Raw genomic sequence first — 22,204 nt, 5'->3', positions numbered from 1 at the left:
GGAGGAGACAAGGCCACAGAAACAGTTGGGAGGGTAGGGGAATGGGGAAAAAAAGAATCAAGTTATACCATTTACAGGTACAAATTCCCTATAATAAATGTGATCATTATGTATACCTAAATTGTACCAAAAAACTTAATACAAAAAAGTATGTATGGGCCAAATAATAAGATCAACCAGACTATTATGGGTACAGCCAACCAATGTTTACTTGAGAAAAAAGCAGTAATAACCTCCCACAAAGAGGGTAAGGAGAAAGTACATGGAATTTCCTGACATTAACTTATCACTTACTATCTTGAACAACCATCAAGATATTAGCAGAAGGACCAGGAATGTACACACTCCAGTCAGCTTTTACAATTGCACAAGTACCCCCTTGCCTAATGCTATTGGATTTTAGAGGATTTTTAGAGGATGGCTTGCCTCATTAATTTTACTTCTTCATTTAAGAAAGGGAGATCAGGAGTCATTTAAGGCCCACTGAGTATAGTTAGTCAAGGCCTCAGTGTGTTGCATGACATCCTGTAATCCTAGGGAAGGGATAAAGATAGAAGCCAAATGATCACACCAGTGAAGCACACTTCTAGACCATTGATATTGTAGTCAGGGTAAGTTTGCAGGTTTATTGATACTTTTGACACTCCTGCTTTGTAACCATGCAAACGCCAGCCTGCATCTCCTTATCCACAAAAATTGGTTCCACAGGACCAACAAATGCCACTGGGGGGCCTCCTGTCTAGTTCCAGGGCAATTAAACCAGTTTTTTGCAAATCAGTCTTTGACCTGTAAAGTTATGGTGTGTATATGCTGCTCAGAGGTGTCCACCCCAGATATTTAGTACAGTTAGGCCAATAAGAATAAGAATGATTTCTTTGTTCCCAACATATGGGAGTCTTTCAACTAACTTGTCTTATAATTAGAATTAACCACATATCATCATCATTAGTATAAATATTGACTATCTGTCCTTCACTGAGTTCTAAAGCCTTTGTCAGATCTATGAGTTCTGCTAGCTGGGCACTAGACACAGGGGCAAATGAGGAACTTTCAAGTGTCTGATGCAGAATCACTGTGCCATACCCTGCCTTTCTTGTCCCATTTTCCATGAATGAGCTTCCATCACAGAAGAGGGTCAGATCAGGATCAGTAAGGGGTGTATCTAATAAGTCTTCTCTGGTTGCATATGTAGGGAGAATTACTGTTTGCAGTCATGTCTTTCAGCCTCAGTTTCTTCTTTACATGATAAAGGTGACAGGGTTTAAGGAGCAACACGTCTTTATTTTAATGGCTGGTCCTCCTAGAAGTAGAATCCAGAATTTCAGAAGGTGGTTCTCTGGTAGCCATTGGCTGCCTTTGGAAGAAGTCCTGCCACATTGTGAGTATATACAGTGAGATCTTTGCCCAAAGTCAGCTTGGATGCCTCAGGTACCAGAAGAGTTCTAAGGCAGCCACAGCTCAAAAGCATGCACGCCATCCCTTTGCTATAATGTCTAATTCCTGACTCAGATATCCTACAGGGTGTTGAGCAGGTCCTGTGTCCTGCATAAAAACTCTGAAAGACATGCCCAGCCTTTGATCAACATACAGACTGAAATGGTATCCAGTCAGTAAGCTCAGTGCTAGGGCATTTAGAATTGCTTGTTTGTGCTTCTAGAATGCAGTTTGGGAATCAGGTTCCCAGGTTAGAATATAAGTATCTGCCTTTTGGGCTTCCTTTATAGGCTGATAGAGGGGTTGTGCAATCCCACAGTCTTCTGCTGTCCAAAAGTGACAAAGCCTGTGATTCCTAGAAATCCTCCTAGGTGTTTTAAGGTCTTGGGCTGCAGGAAGGAAAGTATTTGTTTAATTCTCTCTTTTCCCAGCCTTTGGGTTCCCTTAGATATGATAAGGCCCAGGTATTTTACCTCAAGTCTGCAAAGCTGTACCTTAGACCTAGAGAATTTATAACCTCAGTCTTCAAGAAAATTCAGCAAAGCATGAGTGCCTTGGCTAGAGAGTGCTTCTGAGGGAGCCCATAACAGTACATCACCATATTGCAAGCCTGTGACTTGGGAAAACTCAGAATATGCCAAGGCAGAAGAAACCACTTGTTCCAAAAGATGAGGACTGTCTCTGATTCTCTGGGGAAGTGCAGTGCAAGTCAGTTGTGAGGCAGGATCATGAGGATTTTCAAAAGCAAAAAGAAACTGGGAATCTGTATGTAAAGGAATGAAAAGAAGGCATCTCTTATTTATTTATTTCATTTTATTTTGTCTTTTTGAGACAGGGTCTAGCTATGCAGTTCAGCTGGACTTAAGCTCACTTTGTAGCCCAGGATGGCCTCAAACTCACAGACATTCTCCTGCCCCAGCCTCCCCAGTGCTGGGATTACAGGCATGCACCACCACACCTGACAAGAAGGCATTTTTTAAATCTAACACTAAAAACTAACTGTTATATTCTGGGATCTGAGAAAGGAGAATCTATGGATTAGATATTACTGGGTGAATGGGCACTACTGCCTCAGTTACCAATCTAAGATTCTGTAGCAACCTCCAGTCTTCACTGGGTTTTTGAACTCCCCAGCCTGGAATGTTGCACGCACTGTTACAATGTTCGAATAGACCTTGTGCCCTTAAGTTATCCATTATAGGCAATAATCCTCTTTTAACTTCAGGCCTTAGAAGGTATTGTACCTGTTGAGGAAATATAGTAAGGTCATTGAGATGTATTTCCACTGGGGCAGGTCTTATTGCCCTACCTATTTCACCTTTAGTTGCCCATACTTTAGGATTTATTTCTGTCTCCACGAGGGGGAGATAGCATACCTGACTTGGGGTGCATGTATATTACAGTATTCAAGCAAGATAAGCTATCTCTCTCCAGGAAGGGAACTGACTTTTAGGCATAATTATAAAGGAATGTGTAAGACAGGCATAGTGGTACAAAAAGCCAAAAAAAAAAAAAAAAAGGGAATGTGTAAAAAGAAAACTGTCCCAGTAGCAGCCTAACAGTTGTGAGAAAGAGTGAGTTACCTCCTCTCCAGTGACTCCTTTTACTGAAGTATGAGCCCTGGAAGGAAGGCCAGGATTGAAAAGAAGGGCAAAGAGACATGCATCAGTGTCCAGAAATAGGCTGGTTTCTTTAGCCCTCTGTGATCATGATAACCCAGGAGTAATCATCCGTGGAGATGACAGTGTGGCCAGAGGGAAAAGTCAGAGATCCCTAGAGCTCTTCAGCCTTGCTGGACTACCTGGTAAGATGGGTCTGATCCCTAGGGCCTCCACCTGGGGGCAGGCTGACTTCCAGAGGGCCACCTTTGCAATCAGGGCATGGCTCTGGGGTTCACTTGTCATGATGTTTCTTATCACAGTTCCTCCTAAGGCAGCCTGGTTTTTGCAGTGGCATCAGGTGAATTTAGTCATTGAGCTCTTATTGGAGCCCCAAGAGTCACACTTAGGATCTATTTCTTTTAAGGCCACAAGCAAGGCAGCAATTTGTTCTTGGTCTCTTTCTTTTCTTCCCCTTGGCTTCCTTCTGGTCTCAATTATAAAATACTGAGGAGGCAATCCTCACTGAAAGATCGAGTGAGCTATCTGGAGAAAAAGCCATCTTTTGTAGCTTTTTTCCTAACACCTGAGTCTGCCTGGGTAATAACCTTGTCTTTTAGGATAATCTGTCCTTCTATTGAATCAGGAGCCAGGAAGGTATGTTTCATCAGTGCCTCTTGTAAATAATCTAAGAAGGCAGAGGGATTCTCATCTTTCTCCTGATGAATAATGGGAAATTTAAAATAATTATAAGGCTTAAGGAGGCTTTGATTAAGGTTGCTTTGGAAACCTCATCCTTAGCTTCAATAGTAGAAGGTGAGGCTTTGATGAAAGTTGCCTTGGAAACCTCATCCTCAGAATTCAAAGGACAAGGAGGGGAGCCTCAGGCTCAGTGACAGTGGATGCTTCCGATTATGCCTGAGGGGCCAGAAGTGTCTGGTTTTCCTGTGAGTTACATTTACGTTTTGAACACAGATAAGGATTATCTCTCAATGCAAAAAAAGTCTGAGCATAAGGAAGGTAATTCTGACCATTCTTCCTCTCTTACTGTATAATTCTAGTTGCAAAGTAGTATCATAATCAGTACTTGCCTCTGTATGCCATTTTGCCTCTAGTGGGTAGGCAGGCCATACATGGGTGCAGATAAATATTAAATAGCTGCTTCTCAATTGATAAGGGTCAAACAAATTTCAGTGCTTAAGGATACATTTTAAAGGAATAGGAATTTGACATTGAGTTTTCCAAAAACAGCAAGGAAAAAATAGGCATCTCTTTTAATTGCTACTTGGTTTCTATGTGCCCCCAAGACATCCCTCACGATGACCTACTCCAGAGTGGGTGTCTGCCATCTGGAGAGTAACCAGAAGGTATGTGGGGTTGGACTAGCCACCCTTATTGACTCACACTCTTACCTTCTCCAGAAACTCACACTCCTAACTCCCTCTTGCATTTGCAAAGGCCCAAGTTAAGGTTGATTCCAGCTGTAACAGTCGTTTTAAAGAAGGAAGCATTGCTAGCAAAATTAAACCAATAACCAAGAGACCTGAACAACTGCTTTACAATGCTTTGGAAAACAGTGTATAGGGGGAAATCAAAGAGAAAATTTGGAGTGGTTGAAGCACTTCCCAGACTGCAAAAGAGATCACCTCCAGGGAGAGATAGAGGCAAGTAATGGCTCCAAAAAACCCTGCCCTGGACCCTAGGGTGAAGAAATTGCCAAGACATTTGTGGGACCTATCTAATCACTTAAACGGTCTTCCTTAACAGCAAGACAAAGCTAAGTTTTACTCCAATTCCACTAGAAAATTTCCATGTCTCTATGTCTGCAACACACTTATAAAGTTCACAGGTTAAAACTTACACCCATCATTCAGCGACCACAAATTATACATTAGCAAAGATGCTTCTCTCCCCTACACACATAAATGATGAGAATCAGATCTAGAGGAGGAGAGAGAGAACCAGGAGGGTGGGGATTCTCCTTTAAACTAAATGTGTTTTGGTCCCTTAAATATTGTGCTTAGGTCTCATCTATAAGTTGGTTCTTTCCATCGGGCCTCAGATGTAGTCTCCCACACTCAGGATACTGTGCCAAGAAAACATAAACTGGGACATGGCTTTCATGTCTGTTCTACCAGACAGGCAAAATTCTTCTTCTTCTTTTTTTTTCTTTTTTCTTTTTCTCTGGTACCAGGAACCAAACTCACGACCTTGCACTTGCCAGGCAGGCGCTTTGCCACTGAGCTAAATCCCCAGCCCCAAGGCAAAATTCTGATCTCTCATCTGTCCCTCACCTAAGATGATTTCCCTGTCCTCAGTGTTAGCAAATGTTCATTTTCTATGGGCTAAACTAAAAGATTTTTAGTTGTTGGATAGGAGGGAAATGTTGAGAGTTCCTCCCTCTCTAATCTTTAGCAGAAACATGCCTCCAAAGAAGGAAAGTACAAAATGACCAGAAAAGATGAAAAATAAGATCAAAAAAGTCTTTTTTTTCCCTCATACTCATGGTGAGTTGTTGAGCCAACTTGCCCATAAATAATCACCCTTACCCTGGAAATGTGAGAGTGGGCATCTCAAGAACTAAGATTGCCGCCTCACCAGGGGAAGATCAGACCAGAAAGGAAACTGAGGCACTACAGTCTCTACATTCCCTCTAGAGTGTAGAGGAGGATTAAGCAGGCCAGACTCCCAGGAAAATCTGTCTTCTATATTTTGAGAATGTCTGCCAATTTATTGCCTTTTACTGGCAGATGAATGCCCACGATTTATTAACAGGTATATATATTTTCTAAATATAAACTAGATTTCATGAAAAGACCCATTTTACAGCATTTCATACCCAAGTCCACTAGGGGATACTCTAACATCACTTTTCCTTAGCATTGTTGTCTAACTAGTAAAATAGGTAAAGCAAGGGGCACCAATAAGTTCAGCAACTAGTTAGTCCAAATGCAGCATATACAAAACAGGAATACAAGACTTTTCTTATAAAAGTAAAATATCCTATTAAACAAAAGCAAACTCTTACCTGCTTTCAATTATCTCACTGGTTCTCCAATGATACAGGACTGCCAAATAAAACAGAGGAAATAAATGTAACTCCTAACTTGCTAAATGTCTGATATATCAAGTTCATGTTACCTGAAGTTGAAGAATGAGTTCTAAGGAATAACAGAGGCTAAGAGTAGGAAAATTTATTGGGGAAAAGAAATGGGGAATAGAAATGGCTCCTGAGAAACAGGAGGGGTCCTGAGTGGGTTGCCCCTAAATCTTTTCTGAAATCAATGTCAGTGGATGGTGTTTGGAGGAAATGAAACAACAGCAAACAGAAATACTTATCAAATGTATTGTTCATGAAAATGGTCCGCAAAATTGAGTCAAATGAAATCTATATATATATACATTCATTTGTTAAATTGAAGGTACAAATTTGTCTTGGGAGAAAAAATTAAGAAAAAACTTATAACCAACATACAATTTGAAAATTTTGTTTATTCCAGTTTAGCAAATGAGTGTTAGGAATTTAAATTACTATAACAGTTTATGTGGTTGAAAGTTGCCGTGATCTGACAGTGGAGGTAAGCAACATAATAATGATAAAGTGTGCCCAAGGTCTGATTCTTGGAAAATGTGTTACCTTACATGAAAAAAAGGACTTTGCAGATGTAGTTTAAGGAACAGACTTCAAAATGGGGAGACTGTGTTGGATTATCTTTGTTAAACCATTTAATTGTATGAGTGCTTGAAAGTTGAAAACCTTTTCTGGCTAAGTCAGAGGTGAGACAGGAGTGATTTGAAATTTTAGGACACTATTTCTCAGTGCTAGTCTTGAAGATAAAGGAAGGAAAGTATGAATAAAGGGATATAGTGGCCTTTGGAAATGGAGATAGCCCTTAGTTGATAACCAATAAGGAAATGGGGAGTTCAGTAATACAATTAGATGCAACCAAATTCTGCTAACAAATTTAATGAGAAAGGAAATGGATCCTTCTCCAGAGGTTTCAGAAAGGAACATAGCACATAATTTTAGTCTGGTGAGACTCATATCAGATTTGATCTACAGAGATGGAAGATAATAAATTTATGTTGTTTAAAGCCACTAAATATGTGGTAATGTTAGAACATCAATAGAAAGTTAATGCAGTGTATAATCCTGGTACTCAGCTGGGAGGCTGAGACAGAAAGATTGCAAGTTCAATCTTAGCCAAGGCAATTTAGCAATTTAGTGAGACCTTGTCAAGAAAGAGAGAGAGAGAGAGAGAGAGAGAGAGAGAGAGAGAGAGAGAAAGAGAAAGAAAGAAAAAAAGCTGAGGATGTGGCTCAGTGAAAAAGCCCTGCATTGAAGTCCCACTACTGAAAAAAAAAAGAAAGTTAATACAATAGCTTTATATAAAATATGTAGAACTATCAATAACTGGCCCAATTTAAAAAGATTATTTTCCCAATTTAAAAAGATTATGCTAAAGTATTATCCAACCCAATTTTTCAATTACATATTACTATTTTGGAGTATAAGTTTAATAAAAAAAATGAAGTTGGAATTATGGTTTGTTATTGCTACAAATCATTAGCAGTAATAAGCCCTTATTTCTTTAACTTTCTGTAATGGTTGATACATCCTATCAACTTGAGAAGTTTAGAAGTTTAACTAAGGGACTCAGCAGGGAGCCAGAGTCCTTACTCATAAATATCCTGAGCTTGTGGAAGAGGAGGGCACAGAGATGGTGTCGGGGGATAGCCGGCATAAAGTATAAGGGAGGAAGAGAGGCTTTCTTTCCCCTTTTTGCTGTTGTTACTTTTGCTGTCTTCTGCCACCATGAACAGTTGCCCCTGTGCTGTGCCACCCTGCTTTGGAGCCAGCAGATTACAGAATGAAGCCTCCAAAAACTGTGACCTAAATAAACCTTCCTTTCCTTCATTTTGGACATCAGGTCTTTTGTCGCAGCAATGAGAGAAAGATAACTAAGACACGTTTCTTATACTTGCTACAATATATTTGAGAAAAGAAGAATTCACTCTCACAATTTTCATAAAATGATGTTTCATATAGAAAATAACTGAATTTTATTGGCAGCTGTGCTATGCTGATGACCACAACATAAGGCAGCTACATATTTCTTTCAACAAAGAATGCAAATGTAGCTTAACTCAGCCTTCTTTTAGTGCACGCAGTAAGTTACTGTGGGTGGAGCATGGTAGTTGAGATCAGAAGACTTTGAGTAAATTTCATTTTCTACATATTTTCTATCAGACACGTCAGTTTCTCTGAATGACAGTTTCCTAATTTGTAATATTAGGAAAAGATCTACCTTAAAATTTGATTCTTTTTTTTTTTTTTTTTTTTTTTTTTTTTTGTTTTTTTCTCCGGTACCGGGAACCGAACTCACGACCTTGTGCTTGCCAGGCAGGCGCTTTTGCCACTGAGCTAAATCCCCAGCCCCTTAAAATTTGATTCTTTAAATGAAATAAAATTTCCCAGAAGCCATGCTGTCATCATAATGTATAATATACACTTCACAAATGGAGTACCAGATGTGATATTTTGATACTTTCTATCAGGAATCAAAGCACGTCTTGTAGCAAATATATTGCCACGAAGAGAAAGTTGGGTGAAGATGGAGGCAGTAAAAATGGAAAGTAGTAAAACTGGCCAGAGCATCAGGAGAGGTGCTGACGCCCAGAAACTGAGACCCACGTGGAAGGACGTGTCAAATTCCATCCAGACCGACACCACTAGTCCGAGGTGCCCCAGAGGGAGGACTGATGGCGTGTGTTCTTTGGGCAGCACTAGTTGATCGTGTCAGCTGCAGAAGCTTCTGGTAAGTGCTCATCAACACTCCAGGGGCTGTAAGTTCAACTTACACGGGTAAGACTCCAGATGTACCTCAGCCATAGCAAGACAAAAGCATCAGATAAATTCCAGTTGAGAAACGTTTCCACAATACCTGAGAAGTGCTCCTCAAAACTGTCAAGGTCATTAAATACAAGGAAACTTAATACAGTGCATCAGTGTTGGTTCATTAATTTCAGGACATGTATCATATTAGTGTAAGATGTTAATAATGGAGTAAATCAGATGTGGAAGCAAGGTATAATGTCTTCAGATCTTTTCTATAAAGGATATTTTAAAATGTATTTAAAAAATTATTGGAGAAGGAGCCAATGAATTTAGATATCAACCTCTGAATCAAACATTGGGGCCCAACAGTGATGAGGCTAAGCTGGATGTTAGGGTGTGTGTGTGTGTGTGTGTGTGTGTGTGTGTGTGTGTGTGTGTGTGTGCATGCACATGTAGTGGAGCAGAAATGCTGAGAGAGAAACTCAAGAAAATAGTTCTGGGTATATATCTTAGTCACCTTTCTTGTCACTGGGCCAAAATAGCCAACACTCACAAGTGAAAGAAGAGATTTATTTTGGTTTACAGTTTGCAGAGGTTTCAGTCCATAAACAGCTGGCTCCAAGGAAAGACAGGCTGGTAGAAGGGCATGGTAGAGGAGAAACATACCGTTGCTTAACAGTCGGAAAGAGAAGTGGAAAAGAGAAGTAGAAAAGAAAAGGAAAGAGAGATAGAGAAAGAAAAAGAGAGAGAGAGAGAGAGAGAGAGAGAGAGAGAGAGAGAGAGAGAGAGAGAGAGAGACTTTTCCAGGCCAAGGTCTAACTGAGTGATGAGTACCATGACCCCAATATCAAATCCCTCCCAAAAGCCCCACCTATGAGAATAAGAGGCTTTTTTTTTTTGGTGGGGAGACCATCTAAATATAAACTATAGCAATATGTAATTTAATAGATGCTCTTTAGATTTGACTTTTGCCTCATCAACACACTTCACATGGTTGTTTTCATATCTATGAGATTGTCTTCTGATTTTATAAACAGTTCTTTCATTTTTCAACTCCAGTTCACTCCGCTTCCTCACATTAGGTCAGTGTCTGTTGTCCTCAGCATACGGGTACCCCTGATGCCCAATGTGACATGACTGCAAGGAGCTGTTTGAGGTACTTATCTCAAGGGAGCTCAAATGCCACTAGGAAATAATTTTATAGAAACTTTGAAAGATAAAGATGAGAAATTCTAAGAAAGCAGAAGAGCTAAAAATGATGCATAATTTAACAGATAATAGACTAGCTAGCCAGTGTTCCAGAAAGAGAGGACAAAGAAAGTGGTATGGAGAAAATTACTAAAAAAATCCAAGGTGATTATTTTTTGGTGCTGAATCTTGAAATTGAAGATTGCATGGAGCTCCCAGAACATCGAGCAAAGCACATCTCTAGACATATCATTGTGCAAAATCAAATTACTAAGGATAAAGAGATGAGTTTGAAATTTGTCTTAAGAAACGTGACATGCTGAAAAGTGACAGGTCTGGTATCACATTTTCCATCAACAGTGTTGAATGTTAGAAGACAGTGAAGAAATAACTTCAAAAATCAAATGAATAATGTCAAAAGATTCATAAGATATTCCCTGTGCACTTGCAAGAGAGGTTATTTCAGGTTGGGTTGAAATGATGACGAACATTAAAACAGGGAAAACCTTCGCTTCTTTAAAATAATGGAACCAGTTTTCTCTAGAGGTACAAAGGGAATCTCCACAACTACAGCCACACAGTAGGTTTTGAGTGCAACAGGTTTATTTGAGCAGAGGAGTCAAGACAACTGGTGATGCAATACATTTACTATTATTTTATATTTAACAGAACTGAGAAAAGGCAAGAGAAAGTGAATGTGATTAAAAAAATCAATGGTAAAGCTGTTAAAAATATCACAATAGTCTATACTGCTAGAACTGCAGGAAACAATGTTTACATTCTTAATATTTTTAGTGATTTGCAGAGTTTATCTCAACTTAGAAAACATGGAAGAGTCAATCATATATCACTATCATTAACCTTAACATTGCAAAAGTTATTATGTATATGATAAAGGTTTAGGAAAAAGAACAGAGTAATGCAGAAATGAAAAACAGGGTCCAGCCGGGCATGGTGGCTCACTCCTGTAATTCCAGCACTCAGGAGGCTGAGGCAGGAGGATCGCTGTGAGTTCGAGGCCAGACTGGGCTACAAAGTGAGCTCAAGGCCAGCCTGAACTGCATAGCGAGGTCCTGTATCAAAAAGATAAAAACAAAAACAAACACAAACAAACAAAACGAAAACCAGGGTCCATAATATTACCTTAAAAATGAGAAGAAAAACTATGAATGCATCACGTTTGAGCCTCTATCCCACAAACTTACCTATTTTTCCCTTGATAAGGTAGGGGGAAAAGAACAGTAAGTGGTTATCAAAAAACAGTTGTGGAATTCTAAGGCTGACAGTTGAGGAGTGGCTTCTGCAGACATACAGACATCAGGTACTGTAGACATCAGATAAGAAATTGCTCAAAAGGAAAGGGGAACTAGGGAGGTGAGAGGGGAGAAGTAAAGAAAGGAAAACAAAAAATGAGAAAAGAAAATAAAATGGAAAAAAAAAGCTTTGGAAATAAGGAAGGGAAGGGGGATTGAAAGGAGGTGAGGGGAATGGGAGGGAAACGAAAGACAAATTAAAGCACATTATGTACAGGTACAATTTCCCTATGATGAATGTGATCAATATATACCTAAGTTGTACCAACAAATTAATTAACAAAGAAAAATTACTGCCTCAAAACCACCAGATTTCAGGAGGAACTCACTTGTTCTGTCCACTTACATTGTTTGATTAACAAATTACCATTGAATGTAGTCATGTTTTGTTATGAATATTTCCTAGGAAATTGGAAGGAAATCTATCTTGCGTTACTTATAGTTAAGAAACCCAAGCTTTTATCTGTCGTGAGAATAATGATTGAGATAGAAAAAGATACAGGACCTCACTTACTGGATTTAAAAGATTGCAGATGCTTTGAACTGACTAAGATAGATGGTGCATTAACCTGGAACTTAGCAGCAATCAAACTATTGCAACTGTCACTAGGTCCAAAACACCAAGGATAAGGAACATAGTTTCTAGTACTTTGAGGAAGACGTGTGGAATGCCAGCTTTAATGGATTGTTGACTTTTATTTTTTTTGGGGGGGGGAGTTTCCGGTACCAGGAATCAAACTCATGACCTCGCACTTGCCAGGCAGGCACTGTGCCACTGAGCTAAATCCTCAGATCCAGACTGTTGACTTTTGGATGGAGGACATAGATAGCTTCAGGTACCTTTGTAAGGAGTATGTAGGGCAATAAATACACTGGCTATATTCTTCTGGTTCTACAGTCTTCCATCAGGGCTTTGCATTGGTATAAACCAACTGAATGACAGAAGCATACGAATCTTGATTTAAGGGTGTACTTCCTTGGGAGCAGAAAAAGGGATGCATAAGAGAAAATGGGGAGTTTTTGTATACATGGTTCAAACTTTAGCCTCCTCAGAATTCACTTTTTTCCTTTCTAGGTGATAAGTTTGTGTTTTAAAAGTAAGTAGATAAATATATTTTTATTGGCTATTGTGTCACATGATATGATATTAACTTGTAATGTTTAATGTCACGTCTGGGAGACTCTAAATTCTATCATATTTCAAAGAGTGTACATGCTATTGCTTTATTGGACAGTTCATTAAGTTAGGCTTAAATTGCCGCTCTATTTTCTCTACTGTGTAGCAATTTAAATCTCAGTTTAATTTCTTTAGTTTTATTTGCAAGATGTTTTGAATCTACTCTGTTCATGCATGGCTGAGAGGTGAGCCAAGTTTTAGGCAAAACTTACAATTTATGGCTGATATTGTCTTGTTCTCTGCTCTCTGGAATTCTCCCATAAATTTCCAACAGCTACATGTTCTCCTGGACTCTGTCTTTTGTTTATTTTTCAGGCCAGAAAGATAAGTTTAAATCCTCTGTCCCTTCTTCCAAGTTTCACCTCTCTTCTAAATTCTGCCTGACTCATTTCTGCTTTAACATCTTCCAGTAGTTGATTTTAAATTCTGTCAGAAATTTGTAGTTATTATGTTCAGAAGAGTTGGTCAGTTAGAATCTTACTCTCTCATACTATAAAAACTGAACTTCCAGTAGGTCATTAAGAATAATAATATGAGGAATGAGCCTCTTTTATCTCTTGCTATCTTATTTACCTTCCCTCCCAACAGCACTATTAGCTATAAAACTCAACAATGGACTAATCCTATAGCATTTCCCATCAAACTTGGCTTACAATATTCTAGGGATGCTTCTCCAGCTGACATCTTCAAAGCTTTCCAAACTTCTCCCACAAAATACTTCCAAAGGCTTCTGAACCACATAGTCAGGCATAGTAAGAGCAACAACCCCACTCCTGGTATCAAAATCTGTCTTAGTTACTTTCTTATTGCTGAGACGATATCCAACACCCACAATTTAAAGGAGGAAAGGTTTATTTTTGGCTCAGTTTGTAGAAGTTTCAGTCATAGCAGGTTCTGAGGTAGGGTGGCATGGCAGAGGAATGTTGCTTATGCCATGGCAGCTGGGAAGTAGAGAGAGAGCTCAAGAGAGGAGGGAGGGAGATATGGTATATCCTTCCAGTCCACACTTAGGGACCTGGCTCCTTCACCTAGGCTTAACCTCCCAACATCATCTTTTTAACCCCATTAGGACAAGCCACTGCCCATGCTGTTAATGTGGTCCAATACAACCAACTTGCTACTGGTAGGCCAGTTGTCTCATGATGAAGATGCCATATTTGAGGCTGAACATTAACCTCAGAGTAGGTTACCCAGCTTGGTTTATAGATTCTGAGAGATGGGCCATTTCATATTTAGTGACACAACTGCATCACTTATGGTCATTGAGATGCTGTTGTGCAGAGTGAAGGAGAAGGAAAGGGGCTCGAAGAAGGAAATTTGATGTTTCAAAAGTCTCCTTTGGATCCCTATTTGCTAAAATTTCTCTGCTCATCATTCAGGGTCTCACATCTTCCCCAGCAGTGCTCTCCAACATAGGTAACTTGTCATGCTTGAATGTTTAATTGGCACTGAAATTCAGCTATTCTTTTAATCCACTCCTTTTAATTTCTGTGCCATGTTTTCCCTTGAGAACAAGAAATGAGATCCTCTGTCAAAACTGTCATGGAGGCCTTTACTCAATCTCAAGTATCCTTAGTTTTAAGACCACAGCTAGGAAAAAACAAAACAAAAAGACCCCTCCTCAGGCTATCATAATTTAAATTATTCTCTCATCTTTATGATCACTGTCATTGTAATAGAAAATAACACATACACACTTGAAATCTTAATATCTATCTTTTTCCTGTACCTCATATAACTACTGGTGACAATATGACTACTCATGATGCCACTATATTTCATGATTACTCTTGGCCATTTTCCTGTGCATTTCCTCATTTGCATTTCTCTGGTATATACCCAACCTAATTCCAGACTCCTATAGAAGGCAGTAGAGAATTTTCCATTACTACTAATTAAATCATAAGTATCTAAACAGAGGCCCCCCCAGAATAAATGAAAAGTTGTTTACTTATGGAGGGCTTTTTCTGAGGCATGTGATACAGAAGAACCGTATGGAACGGTGCAATAAAATGACATTTACAGACATTAGAGCCGTTATTATCACAAGGCATCTACAAAGAAGAAACACTGAAGGAAAGGGAAAGAAAAAAATATAAGAAGTAGAGAAGTAAGTACAAAATAAGGAAGAATTGAAGGAAAGAGAGAGAGGGAGGGAGAGAGGGAGTGGCAGAGGGAGGCAAAGGAGACCCAGGAGAGACACTCCAGCGAGAAGACTCCAGACTCTCTACGTGGCCTTCCCTATCTTAGTCACACTCTTTCAGGTAGCAAGGCCAATTTCCCCGCTCCTATATGCTGCAGGAGGGGAGGGGCAGTTTCTTTGAGCTCACCCTCCTGCTGAAAACTATGGTTTGGGCATGGTTAACTGCAGCCTTTTGACTCTGTCCCAAGATCCAACTATGCTCCTCAGTGCACTGGGAAGAGGAGGGTGTGAAATTATCCGCCTGACCTCCCGCTCCCCTTGGCCCAGACCCTATCACTTCTCCTTTTGCTGCGGTTCTTATTCTTGGGTTTTCTCCGGGGTCTTCCTTGTGATTTTCTGCCCCAGTTGACCCCCTCTATTTCTTTGCACTCAGGCCCCAAACCATCCCTGTCTCTAGGCTCCCTTAGGCTTGGTTTAGGAACCCTGTCCCTCAGAGAGTGGTCCTGTCCCGCATTTCCCGAGGGCTGAGGATATAACAGCTCCCCGAGTTGGCGGTGTACGGGGCTCTCTCCACCTAGGGCTTGGGGCTTCCCTGGGCGAGGGGGGCTGGGATGCAGTGGAGTTTGGGGGGTGATGGGGAGGGGAGGGACCCCCATTTTTGTTGCCGCTGGTGGCTTCTCAGGAGTCCCCAGTTTACTCCAGTGGTGCTTTCCCTCTTCCAGATGGGAAAGAAAGTAGGCGACAGGGCGGTCCTAGAGGTCTGGCTCTGCAGCCTGGCCCCTTCCCTAGGGTTAGTGCCTTCCCTAAGGGCCTCTGCTGCAGGGTCCTGGGAGCTGTGGTCCCGCAGCGAGACCACTTCCGCTCTCTACCCAGACGCTTGGTATGATCTGGACAAAGGTCTTTCAGGTTGACTTCCCTTGCTAGGTGTGAGCTCCGACCCGCCCCCGCCCCCCGTTTCAGTCACCTGTAATTTTCCGTGACTTTTTCTGATCATCTCTAATGCACCACCTTCTTTAGTTAGCCATGTTTACTGCCCTCATAGCCACATTTATTTTCAATAATTATTTAGATTTAATAACTTTAACTTTTTCTTTCTTTCTTTCTTTCTTTCTTTTCTTTTTGGTTTTTCTCCGGTACCGGGAACCGAACTCACGACCTTCCGCTTGCCAAGCAGGCGCTTTTGCCGCTGAGCTAAATCCCCAGCCCCAACTTTTTCTTTTACCATCACTATTTTTTATGTCCTTTTTCCTGAACTCTTTTCTTGTTCCATTGTGGTACATTCTTGATTTACTTCTTTGAAATATAACTAAGCATGATAGATTTTCTAAGTACTTGAAGTAGATCACTGTTTTTATTTTAGTGGTGTTTGGTATACAGAATTTTAAGTAAAAATTATTTTTCCTTTAAACGCTAAGGATATTTTTCCATTGCAATTTAAGTTCCTTCATTCTCATGCTTTTGTAGATAATGTTTTTCTCTTCCTCAGGAATTGTTTAGAATTTTTGCTATTTAAGATTTTCTTTCTTTACTCTAAAGAAATATTGCAATCATATCTGTCTTTGCTTATAACGTTTCTTCGGTATCTGACAGAAATTGGTTTCAGGACCCTTTGTGAGTACTAAGATTGGCAGATATTCAAATTCCTTATATAAACTGGAGTAGTATTTGTGTAAGACCTGTGCATAGCCTTCTGTGTACTTTAAATCATCTTTATATTACTTTAGATACCCAATGTAATGTAAATGCTTTGCAAATAGTTTTATACAGAATTTTTAAGTAAACAATGACAAGAAGACATTTGTACATTTGAGAACAGATGCAATTTGTATTTACTGAATATTTTGATCCATGTTTTTCTGAAGAGGTGGAGATGAAGCTCACAAATATAGAAAGCAGACTGAATATAGATAAAAATATAAATATAAAGTAAATATAAAATATGTTAAGCTATATTGCCTCTTTGATCACAACCATACATCTTGATATCTGTTTTTCTTTTGTCTTGATTTCTAAATAATTTGCCATATCAATTTTTCTTATGAATCAGGAATTACTTAGAAGATTTTTTAAAGCTTCCATATAACAGATGATTTTGACTATCCTGAAGAAGATATTTTAAATTTATTTCATTGTCATTAGAGAATGAGACTTTTATGATTCCTAGATCAGGCCTTTGTTGAAATTTAGTTTGTGGCCTAAAAAGTACTATCTAAAGTATAGTACAGATACTTACAACTAAATTGTTATCTATGGATATTGATAAAATGTAATAGATATTCTTATTATACTTACTATATTGTTAATTTTAGTTTATTTTAGAACATTTACATTCAAATTTTTAATAAGCATACTTGAAATTAAGAACTAAATAGTATGTATCAATTAGATTTCTTTGTTGTCTCAAAAACAAAACGCAACAGACTCTTACTTAGGCAAGAATAGATAATTTTTGTGGAGAGTATTAATTGGCTCTTAAGACCAAGGAAAAATTAAGTATTTGGGCTGTAAATAAATTGGTTCTTGATTTCAGAAACTCAGAGTCCATCACTCAAAAATTCTAGAAGATTCAACTCCAACTGTGTTCTGTCCATGCACTTCTCTTCTCAAACAGCCAAGGCAGACAGTCTGAGCTCCAACCAGTGATCAAGTGGGCATGGTCCTGGAGGCATCAGCCCTGCATCAGCTTAGCAGAACCACTGGGAGAAGGGGAAGAAAAGTTTCACCAAGAAAGGGATGTGTGGCCAGGTACACGTGATGAGCTCCCGACACTACACTCCATTCCTTAGCTCCTTTGCGTGCTTGCATTTGTGAGTGTGCACACATATGTTCTAATTATCGTTTTCTCCCCCTTTTATGAATATTATTATTGTTTATTATATTACACCACTTACTACTGTAAATGAGAATTCAATGTTTGCTAATTTATTTTCTTTTGTGGATTATGTAGATTATCTTTGTTATCTGAAAGCATCACAATTTTTTAACTTTAGAAAATACACATTTTTCTTTTATTGAGACAGGGTCTCACTGTGTAGTTCAGGCTGGCTTTGAACTCACTGGGTAGCCTAGGCTGGCCTCAAACTCAAGGTGATCCTTCCTGCTTATCCTAAAGTGCTGGGATTACTGACCATATATTTTTCAAAGCTACTTCTACAAAAGTTTTTTTTTTTCCCCCTCTCAACTAGTCTACCCTACTTCCAGTGAGTTCTTATCATCTGAAGACTCAAGTTTTTTCTAGTTCAGGAATGTTTAATAATATTTTATTTTTGCTTATTTTTCTGTTCAAGCTGTTCTCTTTCTTTTTTTGGAAATTAATATCCTCCATCTATTCTCCATGCTTTGTGTCTTTTAAAATACAATTTTAATTTTAAAAAATTTTTATTTTTCTTCTGTGGAGAAGTGATAAGTCCCCAAAGTTAGCAGTACCTATTCTAGTGTTCTATCACTTTCTTTATGTTTTTATGTTAGCAATGGTATTTAATGTTATTGTGCAATATTAGTAATTTTTGGAGACATGTTTTAAAAATAATGGTGCATATTTATTTGACTGATATTGTAAATTTATATTCAGTTTATTGAAGTTATTCTCTCTCAGATGGAGTCCTTTGCTAAGCTTCTTGCAAGCTGTGATCATTCTCTTCTTATAAGTTTAATAACATTTAAAAATTATTTTCTATTTAGCATGAATAAATATCTTGAATGATCAGAGTTAGGGACTGATGTGCTTCCCTTATTTGTTTGAAAAGAAACCTTCATTAGTTATCACTTAAAGTACATTTTGACTACAAATACAAGGAATACAAAGAAGACATTATTTTAATAGATAATTAGATAAGCCCGTCCCATTATAAAATAATTACTCTTTGAAATGGTTCAATATATTAAAAAGGTGCATTTGTCTGGCCATTTACATTTTCTTTTTGGGTATTAAGTATGTTAGATTAAAAAAATCAAGCTACAGTTTGTCACTTTGTAAATAAAAACTATAGTAAACCTGATAAGATTTGTAAAACCAGACACTGAATAAGAATTAGCAAATCATTTTTACTATAAGACTTAAATATTTTTCAACATTTATTGCATAAATTGAAGCTTGTGTTTGGAAATAAAAACAACAAAGGATTTAAAACTTGAAAACAAACTTTCAAGAATGACATATGTCTGTATAGTTCAGATTTCCTCAAACTATGTCCCTTAGAAAACAGTGGCAGTCATGAATAAGTTTTATGGTCCACAAGAAATCTGCGTAAAGGTATGATTCAGGTGCCTTGTCACTTACTTGCTATTTGTGCTTAAGAAAGTTATTTAAGAACTCTAAATGTCAAGTTTTCTAATCTCTAAAATTAAATCAATCAAGTTCTCAAATATGTTCAAATCCAGGCAGTATTTTTAGATACATAAATTGTATGGGAAAACCCAGCACAGTGTGGTGGGGACTGTGGGAAAGGGAGACACCGTGGCTGGCAGGGTGCAGTCTGTCACTGCTGCACAGGGACTCCCTCCTGTGTAGCCAGACCTGTATATACTGACATGCAGTGGCCACATTTAAAAACAGGCAGATCATTCCAAATGCTAAAAAGTTTTGCTTTTGCTAAACAGCGTATCTCTGCGAACTAGATCCACTCTATGGATGAGCAGTTTGAAAACCCTGAATTGGCTGATGTTTTAAAACCAGTCTTCAGGGATATTGATGTTTTGTGATTCTATGGGGAAAGACAATAATCAAGGATGTTAAGCCATGGCCAACTATGAACAACTTCGATGTATTTTTGCTGCCTGAAGGACATGGTAGTATTTTAGAGCAGAGCAGAAGTTGGTCTGTTTTTGAATTATTATTAAGGCATGGCAATAATTTTCAGTTACTGAGAAAGAAAAAGAGCTTTTAAGACTCTCTATATGAGAAAGCTTTTAGGATACCTGTAAGAAGAGCTATTATGAAACATTAATGTACACGTGTGGTAGGTGGTTGGGGATCAACAGTGTAAACCCCAATGGGATAGTAACTCAGGACTAGATTTATGGGAGTCAACTCAATCACCAAGTGTATTACTAAAAGGATGGTAAAAGCCTATGTAAGGATCCAGTTATCAGTCACATGACCTGATCTAGGGAAGAGATAAAAGCTTATATGGATCTTATGGACGCTTGCCAATACTTGTCTCCATAATACATGATAAAACTCTGACAGTAAACTACTCCTGGGAGTTGAGCATTAAATTAGAGAGGCGGCAGTTCTCTTTTCTGCTGTCTTCAGATATCCAGGCAAAGCTTTCTAATACATTGCTAATTTAGAAGCCAGGAGATTAAAGCTCTATTTAATATCTCTCCAACACCTCTTTTCTATCTCTGCAGGAACATAGTTCAGACCTGTGGGAAATATTAATGCATGATATGCCCTATTCACTATGTTATACTTTTCTTAGAATTAATATTACAAATATAAAGATTAAAGATTACCTTACTTGGGAAAGATTAGCTCATTCTTCCTAATAATATATAGATAGATATAGAGATATAAATATAGACATAGATATATACTTTGCTTGTAAAACTCAGAAAGCCAGTCAATCTAACTTGCATTTATGAGGATAATTTTATTTTCAAATTATCAGCATTGTTTCTGTAGAGAAATGTCTTTACTTAGAAAAACAGTGATGTCTATAATAAAGGAGGCAGAATTCACTGTGCCCAGGGAAACGAGGGAGGGCGTGAGAGAGAAGGGAAAAGATGGAAGTGGCTTAATGTGGGTCTTCCTTGAACCCTTCCAGAATCTCCAATGAAGTCTCAACAAAATTTAATTTCTTTAGAATTATGATAAAATACACATAATGAAATATATTATTTTAATGATTTTATGTTCACAGATCAGTGGCATAACATTCATTCATATTGTCACCCAATCATCACCCTCATCAGCCTTCAGAATATTTTCACATGCCCAAACTAAGGCACCATGCCCCTTAAGCAATGTATCTCTGCATTCCCCCTCCTCCTTGTCAACCTCTGTCATCCTTTCTATCTATCTGTCTCTATGAGTTTGACAATACTGGGTCCCTCATGCAAGTGGAATCATATGCTCTTTATCTTTTTGTAACAGATTCTTTGTTGAGGTTGTGTTGGGTTATGCAAATCAATGAGAGGGCTAAATTTCACATAAAGGATGTGTCAGAGGATGCTGAAGAAAGTACACAGGAGACTGGAGCAGAGGTGGCTTTTGAAATATAAGACAGAGGTTTTCACTCACGTTGGGCTGACACTGTCTTGCCACAAACCCTTGCTTTCTGCTCATGAACACCTCTGGTGCTAAGAGTGCTTCTGAGAGTGGGCTCATTTTGTCCATGTGCTTTGGCCTGTAATTATTAGGAAACTAACATCCCTGGATGGTCACACCCTTTCAGGCAGTGAAGTAAGGGATCCGCTGCATAAATGTTCTGCTTTAAAACCTACTGGCTGATGTTTCTGAGTGGTGTCCTGCAGAATTTTTTGGAAGTTCAAGGAGAATCGAACTCCTTGCAGTAAAATACCTTTGTGTAGACTCTTCCTTCTTCCTGTCTCACTGTTCTCTTCTACTTATTTCTGTTCCCTGGGGTTGCTTCCCAATATATGACTTGCTCACATGTTTTGACAAAACATCTACCTTGTTGGTGGTGCCGTGCTGAAGCAGCTTGATTGGTATCTTTTATCCATCCATTTGTTATGGGTAGAGTTGTGTCTCTCTAAAAGATATATGGAAGTTCTAACTTCCAGTACTTTAGAACATGCTCTTATTTGGCAATAGGGCTGTTGTAGATGGAAGTAGTTAGGATAAAGGTGTATTACAGTAGGATGGGCCACCAACCCAATGCATTCTTATAAGAAGAGATACAGAGACAAAGACTTTTGAGGTGAGATGCCATGTAATGACAGAGGCACAGATTGAAGGGTTACAGTCACAAGATATATTACATTTCTCATTGGTGGACACAGTATATGAGGTTTACAATTTAAATGGGGAAAAGTTTAAGTTAGCCCTTGGTTCGGGGAGATTCAGTTCTTCGCTGGCTCCGAGGAGGAACATCATGGCAGAATGGTATGGCAGGGCAAAGCTGCTTACTTCATAGCAGCAACTGGGGAGCAGAGCAGGAGAACAATGCCAGAGAGGGATAAATGAGGGACTATTGAGAATACTCAAAACCATGCATCTATGATCTACCCACACCCAGGAGTGTGATCTGCTAATCTGCCACACATTTCTTAATTCAGCAATGTTGAAGCATCAGGATTAATGGTCACAATCCAGGCCTTGTCAACTTCAAACAAATCTCCAAATAAAAACAATAGCAAGTTTATAGTTTCACTTAACATAATGCAACTAACATGCATACAACTGGAAAAGCAATAATCTTTTCCCCAAAGTCTCAACAATGCCAGCATGTTTCAAAAGTCAAACTCAAGGCCTTCTTTTGAAATGTGGGTTGAAGCCTTCTTACCCAACAACTTTTAACATGCAGCATGCCAGTAAATCCAGCATCA

At 38.8% G+C, this 22,204-nt stretch overlaps 1 long non-coding RNA gene across 2 annotated transcripts in view; it reads left to right on the top strand.

Moving 5' to 3' along the window:
• The first annotated feature begins 11,339 nt into the window (after positions 1-11,339).
• LOC102012158 overlaps positions 11,340-22,204 on the top strand; it is a 218,619-nt gene continuing 207,754 nt past the window's right edge. Inside the window, exons 1-2 of one of the 2 annotated variants that reach the window (XR_259571.2) lie at positions 11,340-11,380; positions 17,223-17,437. This is a non-coding gene — a long non-coding RNA (uncharacterized LOC102012158). The remainder of the gene's footprint in view (positions 11,381-17,222; positions 17,438-22,204) is intronic. The other variant, XR_001231628.1, reaches the window with a different exon arrangement.

The sequence above is a fragment of the Chinchilla lanigera genome, unplaced genomic scaffold (assembly GCF_000276665.1).
Source record: "Chinchilla lanigera isolate Chin_1 unplaced genomic scaffold, ChiLan1.0 scaffold00006, whole genome shotgun sequence".
Classification (NCBI taxonomy): domain Eukaryota; kingdom Metazoa; phylum Chordata; class Mammalia; order Rodentia; family Chinchillidae; genus Chinchilla; species Chinchilla lanigera.
This window is presented reverse-complemented; position numbering and strand designations above follow the sequence as displayed.